Raw genomic sequence first — 18,513 nt, forward strand, 5'->3', positions numbered from 1 at the left:
AACCTACTGCACTGGCCAGAGATGGAACCTGTGTGCCAGTGCTCCAGAGACGCCACCAATCCTGTTCGGCCACAGCAGGAACTCCAATTATATTTTGAATTCTTAGTTTTTCCAGTTTTAGCCCTACTCTATTGACTTACCACTGAGGACAATGCGATGAGATCCAGCTCTCTTTCCTTTCCCAGTCTCTCTCTCTCTTCCTCGCACACATGCACACACACACACACACACACACACATCCCATGCCACCACCTTCCACGTATGTTTGTGATTTTAATTAGCTATTTAGGATTATATTTTTATAACTATGTAAATGCTATTCACAACTGAGCCATATGATAGAATGTTATCATTTTTCCACATGTTTTCCTTGGCACTAATAACTGCCTGTCTAAAACCATAATTCAAAAAGATACATTCACCCTAATGTTCACTGCAGCACTATTCACGATAGCCAAGACATGAAGCAACCTAAATGTCCATCAAGAAATGAATGGATAGGAGTTCCCATCGTGGCACAGTGGAAATGAATATGAATAGGAACCATGAGGTTTCGCTCCCTGGCCTCTCTCAGTAGGTTAAGGATCCGACGTTGCCGTGAGCTGTGGTGTAGGTCACAGACATGGCTCGGACCTGGCACAGCTGTGGCTGTGGTGTAGGCCAGCAGCTGCAGCTCAGATTAGACCCCTAGCCTGGGAACCTCCATATGCTGTGGGTGTGGCCCTAAAAAGACAAAAAAAAAAAAAAAAGAATGGATAAAGCAGATGTGGTATATACATACAATGGAATATTACTCAGCCATAAAAAGAATAAAATAATACTATTTGAAGCAATATGGATGAACCTAAAGATTATCATACTAAGTGAAGTAAGCCAAAGATAAATAACAAATGATATTGCTTATATGTGGAATATTAAAAAAAAAAGATACAAATGAACTTATACATAAACCAGAAAAAGACCCACAGACATAGAAAACTTATGTTACCAAAGAAGAAAGAGGGAGAGAGGGACAAATTAGGAGTTTGTTGTTACCATATACACACTACTATACACAAAAAAGATAACCAACAAGAACCTAGTGTATAGCACAGAGAATTATACTCAATATTTTGTAATAATCTATAAGGGAAAGGAATCTGAAAAATAATATATATGCATATCTATATCTATATATCGTGTATGTCTATATCTCTCTATATAAATGTATTCATGTATCTGAATCATTTTGCCCTACACCTGAAACTAACACAATATTGTAAATTAACTCTACTTCAGTTTTTAAAAACTGAGTTGTTCTGTTTGTCTAGTTTTCTAGGTATTTATTCCTAATTAAACCCCTGATACATAAATGTCTTCTCATTATGTTCAAGCATATGGAGTAGACTATCACAGAGGGAAATGCATGTTGCTGTGCCTGCCAGGGGAAGGTAAATTATGAGGTCTTTCTGTCAGTTTCATCTCCTTAAAGAAATCCCTCCTAGAACCTTCTGATCTTTTCTACTCTGGGCTGGCTGCCATCTAGGCCCGTAGCTCAGCTGTCATCTTGAAATCTCCTTTCACCAATACCCAGGGAAGTATTTTTATCTTTCTGGGGTTGGATACCCTTTTTCATGAATCCTAAGTTTTCCTATTTCTTGCTTCATCCTTTCACTTTGGTAGTACAGCTGCCCTCCACAAGAACCCACAGATACAGAGGGCCAATTGTACTATAAATTACCACTTTATATAAGGGACTTGAGCATCATGGATATTGGTAAGGGGTGGGGGTTCTGAAACCAATCTCCTGCAAATACCAAGGGACAACTATATATTCCACCAGGAGTTCTGAAGAAGAGTGCTCAGGAAATATTCAAGACTATGTATCAGAGATTGCTACTTATTCTGCACATGTCCATCTTCTATTTTTTCCATTTAATAAGGGGTTTTTTTGGTCACACCCACAGCATGGGAAAGTTCCTAGGCCAGGGATCAAACCTATGCCACGGCAGTAACTTGAGCCACAGCAGTGACAATGCCAGGTCCTTAACCCACCAGAGAACTCCAACAAATTCTTTAGCTGGACACAAGACCATCCAAAATCAAGTCTTTATTTCTATGTATTCCAGCCTCGCTTTCAGCTATGTGTGGCCATCTGGTCAAACTCTGACCAATGGGATGTAAGCAGAAGTATTATTTGGCAGCTTCTGAGAATCTTCCTAAAGACACAGGTGACAAATGCCCCTTGTTCCTTCTTCATCATCCCTTCCTCCATCTGGTGTCTGGTACTCAGATGCTACCACCCTGAACCATGAGGATGAGGCCTACACTCTGGGAAGAGTGAGGGTGGAATGAACCTGAGTTGTTGACAGTTTCATGGAGCAGAGCCACTCTAGTGACCTGGATTTTTATGTGAGAAAGAAAATTGTAATTATTGTTTTGGGGTTTCTGTCACTTGCATCTGAACCTTGAATTAACGAAAATGCCTTTATTCTAGACTAATTCATAATTGTAGGTTAGCTGTGTATGGAATTGCAGGTTGGAAATTATTTTCCTACTGAATTTTTCATGCACTGCTCCTTTGCCTTCTAGCTTTCAGTGTTGCTATTATAAATTCTAATTTGGCCCATTTGTTTGTATCCTAAGAAATACATGTTAGAAACATTTCCGCGGCATATGGAGGTTCCCAGGCTAGGGGTCGAATCGGAGCTGTAGCCACTGGCCTATGCCAGAGCCACAGCAACGCAGGATCCGAGCCGCGTCTGCAACCTACACCACAGCTCACGGCAACGCCGGATCGTTAACCCACTGAGCAAGGGCAGGGACCGAACCTGCGACCTCATGGTTCCTAGTCGGATTCGTTAACCACTGCGCCACGACGGGAACTCCCCAGAAACATATATTTAATCTCCACTATTCTCAGTTTCATGAGGATGTGCCTTGGTGAGGCTCTTAGTTTTTTCAACTGTGCTGGGACACTTGATAATTCTTTTATATCTAGAAACTCATGCCCTTCTATTTTGGGACATTTCTTAAATTTTTTCAGTAATTCTTTTCACTCCATTTTTTTCTCTTCTCACATTTTTCATATTTTTAATTTCTAACATGTCTTTCTTGTTCTCTATTCTTTTTAAAATGCATCCTATTTCTGTTTCATGAAAGTACTATCTTCTCTTATCTCTAAGGATATTAATTATGGTGGGACATTTGTTGAAATGTTCTTCTCTTTGCATTGTATCTTCTTTCAAGTTGCTTACTTCTGTTTCTGGCTTTGGTTTTTGGTTTGATTTTGGTTTTGCACCTATGCCTTTCATATAAGAGGCTTTCCTCAGAAATACTGGTGATCCTTCGCAGGACCCTACAGGGAGTGCTACAAGTTGACTGGCAGCTCTGTGTGCCTGGGTGGAGCTTTTTGCCTGTGGGGTTCACTGAGCCAATTCCGTGGAGAAATTTCAAAGTCAGTGTCTTTAAGTCTGTTCTCTTGGGCTAGCCATATTTCAGAAAATACTTCTAAGCTTCTGCCTAGAGGATAAAGGCCTCCTGCCAGCATTCTGAGAACTGAGACTGGAGTTGGGGGTGGGTTGGAAGTCTCAACATACATCTGGTGCACTAGCTTAGGGCTGCACTCACAGCATGTGGAGGTTCCCAGGCTAGGGGTCGAAATGGAGCTACAGCTGCTGGCCTACGCCACAGCCACAGCAATGCCAGATCCAAGCAACAACGGATCCTTAACCCACTGAGCGAGGCCAGGGATCAAACCCATAACCTCATAGTTCCTAGTCGAATTCATTTCCATTGTGCCACGACGGGATCTCCCCGCACTAGCTCTCTTTCAATCCCCTTATTTTCAATCAGTTACCCTCACCCTCAACTGGGCTTATGTTCCAGGGTCCAGAAATCTTCTGTTTTATCTTGTCCAGGAATAAACTTCCATTGTTACTTCCAGGTGGAGAAGTCACCCACATGAGGTTCCCAAATAGGAAGGGAATCTAGTGGTGTAATGTCTTTTTTTAATTGAGTGAAATTCATATAATATACAAGTGACCATTATAAAGTATACAATTCGGTGACATTTAGTACATTCACAGTATCTATCTAGTTCTAAAGCATTTTCATCACCCCCAAAGAAAGCCTCAGAGACCTTAAGGAGACACTCCTCACGCCCCTCTCCCCCAGACCCAAGCAACCACCAATATGTGTTCTGTCTCGATATATTTACCTACTCTGGATATTTCATATAAATGGAATCATACAACTTGTGCCCTTTTGTACTGAATTCTTTTACGTAGCATAATGTTTTTGAGATTCCTCTACATTGCAGCATGTCAGCACTTCATTCCTTTTCATAGCTGAACAATATTCCATTGTATGTATATACCACAATTTCTTATCCATCTATTGATAGATGTGTGGGTTGTTTCCACCTTTTGGCTACTGTGAATAGTGCTGCTAGGAATGTTTGTGTACAAGTATTCGTTGAGTACCTGTTTTCAATCCTTTGGGTATATACAGGCATACCTTATTTCACCGCACTTCACATATTGTGTGTGTTTTTTTGTTGTTGTTTTTTGGTTTGTTTTTTACAAATTGAAGGTTTGTGGTAACCCTGTGTCAAGCAAGTTCATCTGCACCATTTTTTCCAATAGCATTTGTGCACTTCATGTCCCTATGTCATATTTTAGTAATTCTCAAGCTATTTCAATTTTTCATTGTTATTATATTTGTTATGGTCATCTGTGATCAGCAGTAATCCTTGATGTTACCAATGTAATTGTCTTAGGGCACCAGGAACTATGCCCATATAAGACAACAAACTGAAGCAATAAATGTTGTCTGTGTTCTGACTTCTCAACCGACTGGCCGTTCCCCCACATTTCTCCCTCTTTTGGGGCCTCTCTATTCCCTGAGACAACACTGAAATTAGACCAATTAATAACACTACAATGGCCTCTGAGAGTTCTAGTGGAAGGAAGAATCACACGTCTCTCACTTTAAATCAAAAGCTAGAAATGATTAAGCTTAATGAGGAAGGCATGCGGAAAGCAAAGACAGACCAATAACTAGGCCTCTTGCATCAAACAGCTAGCCAAATTATGAATGCAAAGGAAAAGTTCTTGAAGGAAATTAAAAGTGCTAGTTCAGTGAACACATAAATGAAAAGAAAGCAAAAAAGTCTTACTGCTGATATGGAGAAAGAGTTAGTGATCTGCAGAAAAGATCAAACCAGCCATAACCTTCCCTTTAGCCAACGCCTAATTCAGAGCAAGCCCCCCCTCCCCCGCCTTTTTGTCTTTTTAGGGGCACACATGGCATACGGAGGTTCCTAGGCTAGGGGTCAAATCGGAGCTGTAGCCCCTGGCCTACGCCACAGCAATTCCAGATCCGAGCCACATCTGCAACCTACACCACAGCTCATGGCAATGCCAGATCCTTAACCCGCTAAGCAGGGCCAGGGATAGAACCTGCTTCCTCATGAGTACTAGTCATATTTGTTTCTGCAGAGCCACAACAGGAACTCCAGAGCAAGGCCCTTTTACTTTCTTCAATTCTGTGAAGGCTGAGAGAGGTAAGGAAGATGCAGAAGAAAAATATGGAGCTATCAGAGGTTGGTTTAGGAGTTTAAAGGAAAAAGGCTGTTTCCATAATATGAAAGTACAAGGTAAAGCAGCAACTGCTGATGTAGAAGTTGCAGCAAGTTATCCAGAAGACTTAGTGAAGATAACGAATGAAGGTAGGTATGCTAAACAGATTTTTCAATGTAGATAAAACAGCCTTCTATTACAAGAAGTTGCCATCTAGGGCTTTCCTACCTAAAGAGAAGTCAATTGCCTGGCTTCAGAGCTTCAAAGGACTTCTCTTGTTAGGGGCTAATGCAGTTGGTGACTTTAGGTTGAAGCCAGTGCTCATTTACCATTCCAAAAATCCCAGTGCCCCTAAAAACTAGGCTAAATCTACTCTGCCTGTGTTCTATAAATGGAACAATGAAGCTTGGATGACAACACATCTGTTTACAACATGGTCTACTGAATATTTGAAGCCCACTGTTGAGATCTGCTGCTCAGAAAAAAAGGACCCCTTTCAAAATATTACTATTCACTGACAATGTACCCAGTCACCCAAGAGCTTTTTTTTTTTTTAATGTTTTATTTTGACCAAGAGATTGATGGAGATGGAGGAAATTAATGTTTTCATACCTGCTAACACAACATCCATTCTGCAGCCCATGGATCAAGGAGTCATTTTGACTTTCAAGTCTTTTTTTTTTTTTTTTTGATCTTTTTGTCTTTTTAGGGTCACACCTGAGGCATATGGAGGTTCCCAGGCTGAGGGTCCAATTGGAACTGTAGCCACCAGCCTGCACCACAGCCACAGCAACATGGGATCCGAGCCGAGTCTGCGACCTACACCACAGCTCCTGGCAACGCTGAATCCATAACCCACTGAGTGAGGCCAGGGATTGAACCCGCATCCCCATGGATGCTAGTTGGGTTCACTAACTTCTGAGCCACAATGGGAACTCCAACTTTCAAGTCTTATTATTTAAGAAATACATTTTGTAAGGTTATAGCTGCTACAGATAGTGATCCTTCTGATGAATCTGGGAAAAGTCAATTGAAAACCTTCTGGAGGAGTTCCCGTCGTGGCGCAGTGGTTAACGAATCTGACTAGGAACCATGAGGTTGCGGGTTCGGTCCCTGCCCTTGCTCAGTGGGTTAACGATCCGGCGTTGCCATGAGCTGTGGTGTAGGTTGCAGACACGGCTCGGATCCCACGTTGCTGTGGCTCTGGTGTAGCCTGGTGGCTACAGCTCCGATTCGACCCCTAGCCTGGGAACCTCCATGTGCCGCGGGAGCGGCCCAAGAAATAGCAACAACAACAACAACAAAAAGACAAAAGACAAAAAAAAAAAAAAAAGGAAAAAAGAAAACCTTCTGGAAAGGAGTCACCATTCTAGATGCCATGAAGAACATTCATAATTCATGGGAAGAAGTCAAAATATCAACATTAACAGGAGTGTGGAAGAAGTTGATTCCAACCCTCATGGATGACTTTGAGGGATTCAGGACTTCATTGGAAGGAGTAACTGCAGATGTGGTACAAACAATAAAAGAACTTCCACTAGAAGTGGAGCCTGATGATGTGACTGAATTGCTACAATTTCATGATAAAAGTTTCATAGACGAGGAGTTGCTTCTTATGGATGAGCAAAGAAAGTGGTTTCTTGAGGTGGAATCTACTTCTGGTGAAGATTCTGTGAAGATTGTTGAAACAACAAAAGAGGATTGAGAATAGTACAAAACTTAGTTGATAAAGCAGTGGCTGGCTTTGAGAGGATTAACTTCAGTTCTACTGTGGGTAAAAAGCTATCAAACAGCATTGCATGCTACCAAGAAATCATTTGTGAAAGGAAGAGTTAATTAATGTGTCAAACTTCATTGTTGTCTTATTTGAAGAAATTACAACAGCTACCCCAACCTTCATCAACCACCCCAATCAGTCAGCAGCCATCAACAAAGGCAAGGCCCTCTATCAGCAAAAAGATTATGACTTGCTGAAGGTTTGAATGGTGGTTAGCATTTTTTTAAGCAATAAAGTATTCTTAAATTAGCGTATGTACATTGTTTTTAAGACATAATCTATTGCACACTTAATAGACTACAGAATAGTGTAAATATAATTTTTACATGCACTGGGAAACAAAAAATTTGTGTGACTCACTTTACTATGATATTTGCTTTGTTTTGGTGGTCCAGAATCAAACCTACAATATCTTCAAGGTACGCCTATACCTAGGAGTGGAACTGCTGAGTCATATGATAATTCTATATTTGCCTTTTTGAGGAAGTGTCAAACTGTTTTCCATAGCGGCCGTAGCATTTTACATTTCCATCAGCAATGTACAAGGGTTCTAATTTCTCCATATCTTCACTGACAATTGTCACTTTTATTTTTCCTTTCTTTTTTTGCAAAATTATAGCCATTCTAGTGGGTGTGAGTGAAGTGGATATGATTTGCATTTCCTAATGACTAATGATATTGAGCATCTTTTCATGTGCTTATCGGCCATTTATACATATTCTTTGGAGAAATGTCTATTCAAGTCCTTTGCCTTTCTTTTTAATTGGGTGGTTTTTCTTTTTGCTGTTGAGCTTAATGCCATATAAACTGGCTTTCAATTAAATCTGAAATCTTGTTGTTAGTCCCCATATTAACCTTACTTCCACAAGTACTTGCTGCCACCAATTCCTAAAGGGTCCAATTAAAGTTTTGCCACAGCTTACTGGTGTTCCGTTTGTTTGTGGGGTTTTTCCCATCTTTTTTTTTTTTTCTTTTAATGGTTGCACTGGTGGCATATGGAAGTTCCCAGGCCAGGGATCAAACTGGAGCTGCAGTTGTGGCCTATGCCATACCCTGGCAATGCCAAATCCTTAACCTACTGAGCGAGGCCAGGGATTGAACCTGCATCATCACAGAAACATTAGTTCCTTAACCCATTGAGCCACAACAGGAACTCCTTTCCCAACTTCTTTTCCCCCCGTGCTTCATTTTTACTAGTTTCTACTAGTATGTCTTCAAGTTCATAATCTCTTCTTCTGTAATGCCTAGTCTGCTGTTAATCCCATTTGCCACACTTTTCATCTCAGACATTTTATTTTCATTTCTAGAACTTATATCACCTTTTATATCACCTTATATCACCTTATCTCCCCTTATCAAGCTCATACTTTGCTTCAAAAAATATTTTTCTTTTTACGGCTGCACCTGCCACCATAAGGAAGTTCCCAGGCTAGGGTCAAATAGGAGCTGCAGCTGCTGTCCTACACCACAGCCACAGGAGATCTGAGCCACATATGCAACCTATGCCACAGCTCACAGCAATGAGGGATCCTCAACACACTGAGCAAGGCCAGGGATCAAACCCACATCCTCATGAATACTAGTCAAGTTCATAAGCTGCTGAGCTATAATGGGAACACCATATGATATATATTTTTAATAGCTATTTTGATGTCTTTGTCTACTAAGTCTATCATGTCTTTTTTTTTTTTTTTTTTTTTGTCTTTTTGCCATTTCTTGGGCTGCTCCAGCAGCATATGGAGGTTCCCAGGCTAGGGGTCGAATCGGAGCTGTAGCCACCGGCCTACGCCAGAGCCACAGCAACGCAAGATCCGAGCCGCGTCTGCAACCTACACCACAGTTCACGGCAACGCCGGATCGTTAACCCACTGGGCAAGGTCAGGGATCGAACCCGCAACCTCATGGTTCCTAGTCAGATTCGTTAACCACTGCGCCACGACGGGAACGCCTATCATGTGTCATTTCTGAGTCTGATTCTTTTCTTTTTCTTCAACCACACCTACACACCTGGGCCAAGGATAGAATCTGAGCCACAGCTGGGACCTACACCACAGCTGCAGCAACACCAAATCCTTAACCCACTGCATGGGGCCGGGGACCAAACCCATGCCTCAGCAGCAACCTGAGCTGCTACAGAGACAATGCTAGGTCCTTAACCTGCTTTGCCACAGTGGGAACTCCTGGTTTCTATTGTTTGATTTTCTCACCTCACTATGGATTCTTTTCCTGCTTCTTTGAATTTCTGGTTCTTCTTTTACTGGATACCAGACATTGTGAATTTTACATTTGGATGCCGAATTTCTTTGTGTTTCTTTACATATTTTGGCCTCTCTGTTGGGATGTAGCTAAGCTATTTGGAAATAGTTTGTGATTTTTTTTTTCAAGGCTTGCTTTTAAGTTTTGTCAGTGGAGACCAAAGCAGCCTTTAGTCTAGGGCTAATTTGGCTATAATACTATTTAGCAAATACCCTTCAGAGTACTGTGATGCCTTGTGTATTTACAAAGTTTCTCCATTCCATCTATTAGGAATGTGAACTTCCCTAGATTTGTGAGGCCTCCAAAAATTATCTCACTTGTTCCTTTCTGGCAGTTCATTATCCCGCCTTGAGTAGTTTCTTTATCCACATGTGATGATAAGTACTCAGTCAAAGACTCAAGAGAAACCTGCTGAAGATTCAGGAGCTCTTTCTCTTCCTCTGTGCAGCCCCTTCCAATACTTTGCTCTGTAAACTCAAACTCTCTTGGTCTAAGTTCTGTTTCCTCAACTCAGGGAACCCAGTGGGCTGTGTGTGGGTTCCCCCTCTTTGTACTGAAGACTGGGAACTCTACCCAGGCAGTGAGCTGGGGCAATGATAAGGCTGACCTCATTCTTCCCTTTTCTCAGAGATCACTATCCTAGCCTGCCCATTGTCCAATGTCTGAAAACAATTTTTTCACATATTTCATCTATTTTTAAGTCATTTAAAGTAGGCCAGCGAGTGCAGACCCTGTTATTCCTTCATGGACAGAGCTGAAGTCTCCTTGCTTGTCTCGTTACACCAGACAATTTTTTTTTTTTTTTTTTGGCTGCACATATGGCATGTGGAAGTTCCCAGGCCAAGGATCACACCCACACTGCACTTGGGACAACTGCAGCTTTAGCAATGCCAGATCCTTAATCTGCTGCACCACAGAGAACTTTCTACACTGACAACTTTAAAGGCCACAGGCCATTGTGTGATTTGCCTGTCTTAGGATCATGGGTCTTCCCCAGTCAGTTGTGGCCAATGACCCTTAGTACAAAATGCTACAGTGGGCTGCCCATGCAGTGTGGACCATGGGTAGTCGGGTTGATATCCTTAGAAGAATCTGTGGGCCTGTGACCAACTTGCATAGAGCAAGCTTCCTTAGGAGTCCTTGTGACTCATTTACTGGTTGGTCTGAAAATATGAGGAGAAGACAAAAAAGGAAGTTTTGAAATTAGTCCAGGCGAGAGAGCACAACACCCTTATGGCCTTGCCAACCCAGTATTACTAGAGATGTCTAATCCAATGAACTTTGGCATGCCCAACAAAGAGTCACAGTGGGTTCCTGGGGGTTTGAAGCAAGACCACATTTCATCAGATACCTATTCTCCTTCTAGGAAACATCTTTTATCTTGCTGCTAAAGTATGGTATAAATACCTGGGATAAAAATTACCATGAAACCTGAACTGAGCATTATCTAATCCATCCTGCCTCAAAATGGGGCAATCTAGAGCTTTCCATTACTAAGTAGACTCCAGATTCTGAAGGCCTAACTTGAGCATGTTGTTTATATCTTCATACACTGCTCCCCTCCCCTGTCAGATATGCTTTCACTTGCCCCATTGCAGAAAGAATCACCTATGATTAGCTAAATAAGGCTGAAAAGACTCTAGGCAGATTTACAGATGGTTCCATGTGGTACTACCCAGAAGTGAACAGGTGCAACATTATTATATTAAAAGCCTATGGAAAGTTCTGTTTTAAAAACGGTAGCATATTTGACCCCTAGCCTGGGAACCTCCGTATGCCACATATGTGGCCCTAAAAAGACCAAAAACAGAAAAAAAGGAAAAATAAATAAGTAAACAAATAAATAAAATTTTAAAAAACAGTAGCATAAAAGGCCACGTTTCCTCTCTACCCTCCTGCAACCATCCAGGAGCAATGGAGAGAATAAGAAACAAAAATACAAATTTTAATTTCAGCAAAACAATGAACTTGCTCAATCTGCAAACCACAGTTCAAATGGAATGGCTGCCAACAGCAAAGGAGTTCTAGTGGAGGTGCATGCAGAAGGATAGGCAGCAAGGTCACTACTACTGCAGATCTCAAAAACTGCCAGGACTAGAACAAACAATCCTAAAATTTATATGGAACCATAAAAGATTCAGAATTGTGAAAGCAATCTGAGGAAAAAGATCAAAGCAGGAGGCATAGCCCTCCCAGACTTCAGACAATACCACAAAGCTACATTAACCAAAACAGCATGGTACTGGCACTGAAATGGACATATGGCTCAATGGAACAGAATAGACAGCCCATAAATAAACTCACACACCTCAGGTCAATTAATCTTTGACAAAGGAGACAAGAGTATACAATGGAAAAAAGACAGCCTCTTTAGCAAGAGGTATTGGGAAATTTGGATAGCTACATGGAAATCAATGAAGTTAAAACACACCCTCTCACCATACACAAAAATAAATTCAAAAATTGCCAGAATGATACAGGTCTCAAGGGTAAAGGGCATATCATGATGTGCAAAAGCCCCTCAGGGCCTGTCTCAGGTGTTCAACATGGGGGAACTGAGTAAGCAGGTGCTTACTAGACCCCGTTTAACTCAGAGAAAGAGAAGTGGAGTGAATGACAGTCTGGCAAGACATGGCATGACACTGTCTTTCTCTGGGGTAGCCATGTAAAAGACTTTACATTATGAAAAACTCTACAAGTAAGGAGTTGGATGAGCTCAACAGCATAATAAGGTAGGTCTGATATCATCAAACACATCATAGTTTCAGGTATCCAGAGAAAAATCACAGAAATTGGCTCTATATTAAGTTACAAAGAAAGTCTAGTTAAATTCAATGAAAAAGAACTAAAATCATTCTCCAATCACTATGTATATATAACTAAACATTAATATTAAAACTAAGAGAGGAGTTCCTGTCGTAGTTCAATGGTTAACGAACCCAACTAGTATCCATGAGGACGTAGGTTCGATCCCTGGCCTTGCACAGTGGGTTAAGGATCTAACATTGCGGTGAGCTGTGGTGTAGGTCACAGACATGGCTCAGATCTCACAGTGCTGTGGCTGTGGCATAGGCCGGTGGCTACAGCTCCGATTGGACCCCTAGCCTGGGAACCTCCACATGCCATGGGTGCAGCCCTAAAAAGACAAAAAAAAAAAAAAAAAAACCTAAGAGAAAAAAGTCCCTATCACCTGAATATTTTTTATTGTTCTTCCTCTCTCTTTGCAGGCTGAAGGCAAAGGGAACATGAACTGGGCAGTGAAGAGGGGAGGTTATTCATACCAGCAACAGCTTTATGGTAGAAAAAGTCTGTAGCCTCTACATACAGTTCTTTAAAAGAAACTCTTGAGTCAATAAAAAAGAACAGATTAAAAATGCAGAACATTTAGAAAATAATAGCAAAGGCCACAATATCTGAGAATCTACAAGATATAGCTGAAACAGTGCTTAGATGAAGTGTTTTGGTCTTAATTAACAAAAAATTAAAATGAATAAGCACCCAACTCAAGAAATTAAGATCTTTAAGAATGTTAACTGGTGCATGCATCACAGTGGAGCCATGCCTCTCCATTGCCTGCTGGACTGTGTGTGCCCCCTCCTCACTCTGCAGCCGGCAGAAAGCACGCCCCATCCCACATTCTGGCTATGGTCCCCCTACCAGCCCCTAGCCCTTCCCATGGTGCATCAAAGAACACAGGTACTACTTTGTGAAGACCCCTTCAAAAGCTTTATGCCTTGCCCTAGTCTGCACCAATTTCAACTCCAATTAACAAAGGAGAAGCAGCACCAGAATCGAGGCAGATGGTCACAGCCAGAGACGCTATAGCCTTCTTGCAGTTTCTTCTGACATTTCTCTCCATAGAGAGGGAGAAAAGATATCCGCTACTATTTAACTGACTCTAGATATTCAAACAACTATATTACACAAGACAAAGTAACTAGAGCTTTAAAAAACAACCAAAAGAAGTTAAAACTACCATTACTTAAATATAGTGTGGTTTCTACCAGAAAAAAATGAAGGAAATAACTGAAAAAAAAAGGTAATATCAACAGTAAGTGACAATGAGACACCAACATCAAATGCTTTCACTGACATGTGGAATCTGAGAAAAGGACGGACTGAACTTCTTTGCAGAATAGATGCTGACTCACAGACATTGAAAAACTTACGGTCTCCGGAGGAGACAGTTTGGGGGGGTGGGGGGATATGCTTGGGTTATGGGATAGAAATCCTGTGAAACTGGATTGTGATGATCATTATACAACTACAGATGTGATACATTCATTCGAGTAATAAAAAAAATAAAATGAAATGAAACAAAATAAATAAGTAAATAAATAAAATTAAAAACAAAAACAAAAAAAACAGTAAGTGAAATCCGGGAGGCTGGAATACAGTCTTGAGGCCCAAACCAAGCACAAGGCTTCTTAGGAAACGGTCAGGAATCTGGTGGCAGGTCAGCTCTGTCAGGTCCCTTCTGTCCCTGAGGGTGTGGTCATTTAAACATTCTGGAAGAAACACTTAATCTCTATTTGGGTTTTCTTTCCCAGCAGGTCATGCCTCTGACTACTTCACCATCCCAGGAATTACTGACTCTGTGTAACACAGGGTGGTCCAGACAAAATTGTCTCCAACCAAGAGAGTCATTCTCCAGTCAAAGAAATACGACAGTTGGCCAGCCATGGGCCATGATCATATTTCCCATCCACCAGAAGCAGCTGGTCTTATAGAACAATGAAACAGTGTTCTGAAAACACATCTAGCAGTATCCAGGAGACCGCACCTGTGAGGCTGGGACGCTTTCTGGTAGAAAGTGATACGTGATCTCATTCAATGACTGAAATGCAGTGTCAGTTCTCCCTCGGCCAATATCAGAGGTTCAGAAACCAAGGGCTGGGGTGGGGGTGGAAGGTGGCAGCTCTCACTATTACTTTTCTCTCTAAAAACGTTTGCTTTCTACCCCCGCCAAGTCACTCATGTTCTGTGGGCTTAGCTGTCCAAGTGCAAGGTATGTTCACCAGAGAACCCGATGAGGATTCCACCTGGTCCTCTGGAACACCTCCTCCCACCAGGGCAATGGCAGAAGAGGGTGTTTCTATGCTAGCTGTGCTCAGATTATAAAGGAGAAACAGGGTTGTTACTCCCCGATAGGGCCTGGGAGGGGCAGGGGTGGCTGCCGCCTTGCACCACCACACCCAGGGGCACAAATTAACAGAAAAAGATCACAATCCAAATTAACGTTCTCATTTTCCTCCCCCACGACTACTGTATACACCAGGGCTTGGGGGAGCTAAGTCTACCAACTTGTTCAAGCTTCCAGGATAGTAAGAAATAAGCCTTGGCTAACAAGAAATAATAAGAGGAATGGGCTGCCCTTGGAAACTGTGAACTCCAGAAGGAATGTTTAAAGGGGTCTGAGATGTCACAGCTGCATATCTGGATGTGACTTGGTGTTGCCTTTTTTTTTTTTTTAAAGGGGTGTTGAAATGCATTTGCAGCTGTGATAACTGTGAAGAAATGAAACAAAGTACACACGGCGGTGCCCAGAGGTTCTGGGCCCTCTTCTCTGTCTACCTGCTGTAGCTAAGCAACCTCACCCAGTCTTGTGGTTTAAGTAGCTCCTGTACACTGATGACTCCTAAACCTACATTTCCAGCTCTGGCCTTAACTGCAAATCCAAACTGTCTACTTGATCAACATACTTGGAAGCCTCATAAGCATCTCAGGTCAACACATCCAAAGCAAAACTACTGATGCCTGGCTATCCGGATCCCCTGACACTGCTCCAGACCTGCTCCTACTACTGTTTTCCTTTTTTCCCCCCAATAAATGGTACCATAAGCCACAAAAAATAATCTAGAGCTGTCCTGTCCAAAACGGTAAGCATTAACCATAAATGACTATACAAATTTGAATTTTAATTAAAACAAAATTTTCAGGTTCTCAGCCTTACTATTCACATTTCAAGTGCCCAGTGGCCACGTGTAGCTAGTAGCTGCCATAATGGACAGTCAGATACAACATTCCATCATCACAGAGAGTTCGATCAGCCAGCGCTTCTCTAGAGAGGCTGCCACTGATTTCTCTTTCCCTCCCATATGTAATCCATTAACAAATCCTAAAGATTTTACCTCCAGAACATTCCCTGAATCAATCCATTATTCTCCCATCTGCTCTTAGAACCCTGGTCTATGCCACATCACTTTCTTTTTTTTTTTTTTCTTTTTAGGGGGGCACCTGTGGCATATGGAGGTTCCCAGGCTAGGGGTCGAATTGGAGCTGGCAGCTGCCGGCCTACACCACAGCCACACCAATGCAGGATCTGGAGCCACATCTATAACCTATACCACAGTTCATGGCAGTTCACGGCAACACCCAATCCTTAACCCACTATTCAAGATCAGGGATCGAACCAACATCCTCATGAATAATAGTAGGGTTCTAAACTACAATGGGAACTTCCGCCACATCACTTTCTATCTGGACTGCTGAACTCACTTCTTTTTTTTTTTTGGTTTTTTTTTTTTGTCTTTTTGCTATTTCTTGGGCCGCTCCCGTGGCATATGGAGGATCCCAGGCTAGGGAGTCTATTTGGAGCTGTAGCCACCGGCCTACACCACAGCCACAGCCACAACCACACCAGATCTGAGCTGCGTCTGCGACCTACACCACAGCTCATGGCAACACAGGATCCTTAACCCACTGAGAGAGGCCAGGGATTGAACCCGCAACCTCATGGTTCCTAGTCAGATTCGTTTCCGCTGCGCCACGATGAGAACTTCTGAACTCACTTAATTGCCCTAGTTCCAACTGTCCCCATTATAACTATTTCCCCTCTATACACAGAATGATTTTTTTCAAAACTGAAAATTAGATCCTATCTTGCCCCTGATATAGTCCTTCCAATGGCTTCTGTGGCAGATACTGTGCTTTTATCCTATTGCCTTTCTCCCTTTTACTTTGGTAATTGGACCTCTGAAGTTTAGATGAGCACATAGAAGCCCAAAATAAAGGAGACATTTTCCAGAGTCCCTCCTTGCACTTAGGTGTGGACATGTGACTGAGTTCTGTCCAGGGAGAGCCAGTGAGGTTGTATGCATGTCCTTAAAAGGAGCAGGCTCTTTCCTGCTGCTGTAACACACATGATGGCTGAAGCTGGAATAGAGGGGAGCATGGGAGTGGAGGTAATGCAGTGGGGAGCAAAACGATCGGAGTGTGGTCCCCCACACAGTGGAGCAACCCGCCAGCCCTGGAACACTTACCTGGACTTTTCCATGAGAGAGAAAAAACTTCATCTAAGGCCCAATTATTTGAGGTATTCTGTCATCGACAGACTTCTTTTTTTCTTTTTTTTTAAGGCCACATCCGTGGCATATGGAAATTCCCCAGGATAAGGGTAGAATCGGAGCTACAGTTGCCGACCATAGCCAGGGCCACAGCCACGCCAGATCCAAGCCTCATCTGCAACCTACACCACAGCTCACAGCAATGCCAGATCCTTAACCCACTTAGTGAGGCCACGGTCAAACCTGCATCCTCACACATTCTTAACCCGCTTAACCTGTCGGGTTCTTAACCCGCTGAGCCAGGAGGACTCCAAGGGACCTAATTCTAACTAATACAGCGTCCCATCACACTTAGAAGAAAATCCAAATCCTTACCAAAGTCTGGAAGGTTCTACATGATCAGTTTCCACTTCAGTATAATCCACCCCCACCACCCCCACTCTCCCCTCACTCACCACACTCCAGTCACTCTGCTTTCCTTTCTCTGCGTCCACACACCAGGCTTCTTCATGCTTTAAGGCCTCCACAGGTGCTGTTTCTCCTGCCTGGGTTGCTCCTTCTCAAATCTCCTCACAGCTGACTCCTCTTTAGTTACTCAGGTCTTACCTTAAATATCACAGCTTCTGAGATGGTTCCCTGACTGGTCTGAAATACCCAAGTCATCACTTTTAGGATACCTTATTTTGATTCTCTGCCTAGAACTAATCACCTGCTGCTGATTCTCTGATTTATTGTCTGCCTCCCCGACTAGAATGTAAGCTCCATGAGGATAGGAATTTTGACTGGTTGGTGCACTGCTATACTCCCCGCATCTACAGCTGTGCCTGAAACCAAGTGTTTGTCAAATGAATGGTCAAATACTGTTCCACGGATACTGTGATGGTTAAAAGCAGAGTTTCTTTCTTTTTTTTTTTTTTTTTTTTTTTGTCTTTTAGGGCTGCACCCGTTGCATAGGAAGGTTCCCAGGCTAGGGGTCCAATTGGAACTGTAGCTGCCAGACTACGCCAGAGCCACAGCAACGCAGTTACAAACAGCATCTGCACCCTACACCACAGATCACGGCAATGCCGGATCCTTAACCCACTAAGCGAGGCCAGGGGATCTAACCCGCGTCCTCGTGAAAGCTAGTAGGGTTCGCGAACCGCTGAGCCACCACGGGAACTCCAAAAGCAGAGTTTCTGAAGTCAAATGACCTAAATCAGAAACCTGGCTGGGCCACGAAAGTTGCATGACCTACAGCAAGTTGTATACCTAAAGCTCTCTGTACAATGAGATTTCCTACGGCACAGGGTAGGAGTAAATACAGAAGCGTATAGAAAGCACTCTTTCCCCTTCTCCCTTCCTTCCTCTGAGAGCCCCCTACCCTGGGCGCCTCATACAGCCACTTCCCTTCGACTTTGAGTTCCTCTCAGCACAGTCTAGCTGAGACTAGGCCTTTGAAATTTAGCGGGAAATAACACCTGGCAGGAGGACCAGAGCTGCGCACGCGCGGGACACCCACTCTTTCTCGCGCGCTATCTTTGCGGCCTCGACAGCCAGTAGAGTCAGCGTGGAGGCCGAGTTCCGAGGACTCACCAATCGAGTGTGGGAGGCGGGCCGCCCTGGAGGCAGTGGCGAGAGGGGGCGGGGACAA

Source organism: Sus scrofa, chromosome 3, assembly GCF_000003025.6.
Source record: "Sus scrofa isolate TJ Tabasco breed Duroc chromosome 3, Sscrofa11.1, whole genome shotgun sequence".
Classification (NCBI taxonomy): domain Eukaryota; kingdom Metazoa; phylum Chordata; class Mammalia; order Artiodactyla; family Suidae; genus Sus; species Sus scrofa.